Source organism: Amia ocellicauda, unplaced genomic scaffold (assembly GCF_036373705.1).
Source record: "Amia ocellicauda isolate fAmiCal2 unplaced genomic scaffold, fAmiCal2.hap1 HAP1_SCAFFOLD_258, whole genome shotgun sequence".
NCBI classification, from domain to species: Eukaryota; Metazoa; Chordata; class Actinopteri; order Amiiformes; family Amiidae; genus Amia; species Amia ocellicauda.
This window is the reverse complement of record NW_027102821.1, coordinates 3,202-8,608: the sequence shown is the minus strand read 5'-3', so window position 1 is coordinate 8,608 and position 5,407 is coordinate 3,202. Positions and strand designations below refer to the sequence as shown.

The 5,407-nt window shown below is 37.0% G+C and overlaps 1 non-coding gene across 1 annotated transcript; it reads left to right on the top strand.

The window, feature by feature from the left end:
- The first annotated feature begins 1,123 nt into the window (after positions 1-1,123).
- Positions 1,124-1,238, top strand: LOC136726447 (U5 spliceosomal RNA). The gene has a single exon (XR_010808194.1). It is a non-coding gene; the product is annotated as a U5 spliceosomal RNA (small nuclear RNA).
- Positions 1,239-5,407: the final 4,169 nt, after the last annotated feature.

Here is a 5,407-nt window from a genome sequence, read left to right as displayed (position 1 = left end):
ACAATTGGTAACACACTATGCCGTGAAGGACTGAAATCCTGCAGCGCCCGCAAGGTCCCCCTGCTCAAGAAAGCACATGTACAGGCCCGTCTGAAGTTTGCCAATGAACATCTGAATGATTCAGAGGAGAACTGGGTGAAAGTGGTCTCAGATGAGACCAAAATCAAGCTCTTTGCCATAAACTCAACTCGCCGTGTTTGGAGGAGGAGAATTGACCCCAAGAACACCATTCCCACCATCAAACATGGAGGTGGAAACATTATGCTTTGGGGCTGTTTTTCTGCTAAGGGGACAGGACAACTGTACCGCATCAAAGGGACAATGGACGGGGCCATGTACCGTCAAATCATGGGTGAGAACCTCCTTCCCTAAGCCAGGGCATTGAAAATGGGTCAAATACTTATTTCCCTCATTAACATGCAAATCAATTTATAACTTTTTTGAAATGCATTTTTCTGGATTTTCTTGTTGTTATTCTGTCTCTCACTGCTAAAATACACCTACCATTAAAATTATAGACTGATCATTTCTTTGTCAGTGGGCAAACGTACAAAATCAGCAGGGGATCAATTACTTTTTTCCCCCACTGTACATACATATATATGGAAAAGAAACATTACAAGTATAAATCACAATAAGATGTAATAAGGTACAGATAAACAAAGTGTAATAAAATGTGATCTGTTTGAAAATGCAGGGACGTCACTGGAAAAGATGATGTCTGGATGGCAGCATATGTTGCTCCAAAATGTGTACATCTCTTCTGCAAAAATGGTGCCCTCACAGATGTGCGAGTTACATGACAGACAGACAGACAGACACTCACACACACTGTCACACCCACACACACACTTTCACAGAGAGACATATACACACACACACACACACACACACACACACTTTCACACAGAGACAGGCACACACACGTACAGACACACACACTAACTTTCACACAGAGACAGACACACACACACACACACACACACACATACATACATACATATGGAAAAGAAACAATACTTTTATAAATCACAATAAGATGTAATAAAGTACAGAAAAACTAAATGTAAGAAAATGTGATCTTTAATACACACAAATATGTATGGCTGGTCGGATGCGTCTTGGACTCGGGTTCCTCTTCATTACGTATAACGCTTTTGCCTTTTGCTAAAGCTTTCCGTGGAGGGGATCGTGGGTGAGTTTGTACCATTCTTGGGGGGCTCTGCCTTGTTGGGGCGGAGCTGTGATCCAGGTGAACAGCAGATCGGGCATAGGTGGGCATGTGGGCAGAGGAGTAGGAAGGCCGGTCAAGCAAATAAGCTTGCTAAGGTACGCAGCAGCAGCAAGCAGCCCCCCCATCCAGCCAGCCAGCCAGTCTGGCTGGCAGTGACTGAGTGGTTGACAGACGGCAAGCAACGGAATGTACGTGCTCTGTGATGTCATAGCAGTCAGCTGAGAGAGGCTCGTGATGTCATCGCTGAGCTGGCTGGCTGGCTGGCTCTGTGTGTGTGTGTGTCTGTGTCTGTCTGTTTTTCTGTTTGTCAGTCTGTCTGTCTGTCTGTCTCTCTCTCTCTCTCCCTCTCAATTCAATTCATTTGTATTGTCAAAGCAATTGGACATACATACATACATACATACATATATGTAGCGTAAGGTACACTTATAGATTTCAATTAAAGAAGTGAATTCATAGTATCACCTTATCACGAATCCTGGAGTCTTGTAGAACTCAATTTCTGTAATAATTGGACGCAGACACCAATTCCAAAGATATAAATTGTCAAATTTATTTAAAAACAAAGACTAAATGTAGCACTACACTAATTATACAAAAGGGAAAAACTAATTAAAATTCAACTCTAGATCAACAAATCAAAGACAAATCACTTCCGTGACCAAATCAAAGACCATGGGATCCCATAGGATAACACACAAATCGTTAAACAAAAAAGGTTATAAACACATTGACTACAATACCGGTTAGTAATTCTAGGAATCACTAAGAAACAGTTGAAAGTGCTAAATTGCAGTTTCAGAAGATGAAAAAAAACTGTAACTGATGGGATATGTAGTACTTTATACTCGAGTGGTCTATGCGATTACACCCTGTTGGTGTTATTAAGAACGCCAAGTACCAGAATGCAGAGCGGGACTGTTTTTTGTGCCGTGACTTGTCGGGGGAAAAAGGCGCAGAAAAAACGGACGAGAAGGTGAAGGTAGTATGGCGGTGATGCACGCGTTGGTGAAGTGGGAAAGCGGGGTCGACAAAGACTCTTACAGCGTGATTCCCACTGCTTGCTTTCGCAATTTTGATTTATTCAGCATTGCTGATGATGACGAAGAGACGACTCGAAACTTCAGAGCAGAGTGGAGAGACACGAACAAACCTCCAAAAGGTGGATGGCCTGTCCATGAAGCGCAGATCATTATGACTGGTAACAATGTTTATTTAAAAAAAAAACATTAAAGTCTTTACATGCTATTTGATATATACAATCACAGTATATTTGAAATGAATGTTTAAGTTATTAATGTGTTGTACTTCTAACATACTCTTATAACATGGTAGGTGGTGGTGAGGGCGCTAAAACTCGTCATACTTGACTGGCATTTGTAAGAACGATTTATTGTGTGTTGTGCTTTACAATAAAATCCCCCAAATCACAAAATAAATTAAACCAGATATAATTTAACTTCAGTTTTGATTCAGTGTTGGCTGTTCATCTTAATTTGTATGGTCAAAGCACAGTATTTTTATGACAAATAAATATAATCCCCAAATATCTGTGGACATAATGCAGGGTTTTATTTATTTTATTTTTATTTTAGGAAAAGAAGGCGAACTAAGAAGAAAACTTAATGACCTAACAAAAATGCCCTGTCCTAAAATGAAGAGAGTACCTAAACCAAACAAAAAACTTCAAATTTCAGATGATAGTGACCTTGATGAACCACAGTTACCGGTGAGATAATTACTGCAAATATTAAATAAATGTATTGCAGGATTGTTTTTTTTTAATCATATTCATATATATATATATATTCATTTTAAACTCTTTTCCTCTCTGAATACAGCACAAAATAAGAAAGAAAACCGATGGAGCTTCAAGAATTAGATCCCGTCATATTCTACAGACATTTAAAGAGTCCAGTGAAGTTGAGCTACAGCAAAAAGTTAAGCAGCTCGAAAAGGAAAACACAAGACTTAAAAATGAAAACCAATGTCTTCGAAACCGTATGGTTGATGGTAAGTTTTTTTTATTTATAGCAAATAATTCCTTACCTTGATAAATGTTATTCTTCAGTAATTTAGATTCCAGAGTAATGTATTATAGTTGATCATACTGAAGTAATCTAGAACCACAATACAGACTCTTAATGTGCACTGTCTAATAGTTTAATAATACTGATTATTAAATAAAGTTTTTCAACATAACTTCATAATCCTACATTAATGACTATATGCATTACATTAGATCTGGTAATTGTTGTATTTTATCTTTTTTATTTTTTTCGTAGCTAATGTTAATGACCCACAAAAAGGTCAGTTTCCCAATAACATAGAGCAAGTCTCTCAAGTATAATTGCAGGCATTGATGGTTTTGTTTTCACTTTGTATTAAATATATTACTAGAAATTATTATCATTTAATACTAAGGTTTTTTTCTCCAGAGATTCCAGACCTTTTGGACAATCTGAAAAAAATTGTAACAAAAGCCACATTTATCAGCAATGAAGACAAAAGTGTGTCACCATCAAGTGGTTCTGACAGCCCCACAGCAAATTGTTCTGAATCTGACAAAGAATCACCAAAACAGGTATAACACTCTTGGTCTACAATATTACAAAGACAAGGTAAAAATATATATATTGAAAACAAATATTGGTTGTAAACAATCTAATGATGCTACATTATCAGTTATATTCATAGTTATAGTTGATAATAAGAATGTAATTGAATTATGGGTGTCACAGATTCACTGACTTTATTATGTCTGTAAATTAATAAACTTAGAATTGAGACATACTGTGGTCTTTAATAACACATTTCTGTAACAAAATCACAGCCTTACTGATAATGTATTCCACTTAACATAATATAAGAATAGTTTGGGGATAAACTTGTTTTTTATTTACCATTGTCTTTTAGGTGGAAATATTCCCAGGCACTGGAGTTTACATTGACAAACTGTCCTGGATCCTTGCAGAGAGGTGCAGCACGAATACGTCATATGCAAGAACCCTGACGGTTGCTGTCTTTGACTTTCCAACATTATTAAAGAGCAATCTTCGTGGTGGTGGCAGCAAGAGAGATCCAACTTCGGAGAAAAAGACACCTCTGGATCGCTTAAAGGTGGAAGCCATATATGGTATGTAAATGCTGTTGTACAAAATTTCTAACTCTCCTTTTTAACTGTATAGAACACAAAGGGTTAGCATTTGAAATGTTCCTTTGGCCTTTGTTTTAGTTTCAGAGACTAGAGTTAATTTATTAATAAATAATAATACCTTACATGTAGCAGCTGGAAAGATCCCAAAGTGCTCTACAGACTCACTTCACCCACCACCCTCTGGGGTGCAGCCATTTTGTACCAGCAGATTACTACACAGCAGTAAAGGTGGAGTCATAACAAATTTGTTAGACCTGATTGAGGGAAGCCTGACTTAGAATTCAGCCACGTCACTCTTTCAACAACACCTTGTAAATCACCTTGGATTAATGCTTCAGACATATTAATACATAATAATAATGAATAGTGCCATGGGATCCTTGACAATATAAACTTTCATGTCTCATTTAAATTTGACTTTTGAGCAAATACTTCACATTTCAGTCCAGTTGTGCCACATCAATGTAATGCTTAAGCAAGGTATTAATGGAGAAAAGACTGCCTTTGCATAGCTGCTTCGCCAAGTACAGATTTTACTATGAACTAGTGTAAGACAAGTTTAAGAGCATACACCAAAACGTTTAAATACACCCACACACAAAAATGTTGATTTACTGTGGCAATATGTAACTAATGAACCCTTCTCAAAGATATGTGGTATGTTTATTAAAAGATTTTTATATATCTATGTGCAAGTCATTAAATCTATGTGATACATGTTTTTTAGGGGCTACCTTGAAAAAATTGCCCAGTACCCCAAAGAGTGTAATTGGTGGTGCAATTAACAGCAAGATAAATGAACTACGACACAGAATGAAACCAGAGTGAAGATTTGAAGAACCAGATCTGTATTTTTTGTTTTGTTTTCAACAGGGTTGGGGTCAATTCCAATTCAATTTTTAATTCCCTTTTCAATTCAATTCCAATAAAGAATATTCTGTGAATGCAAAAAGTAATTGCAATTTTGAATTGATTTGTAGGAGGAATTGGAATTGAAAAACAGGAATTGACCCCAA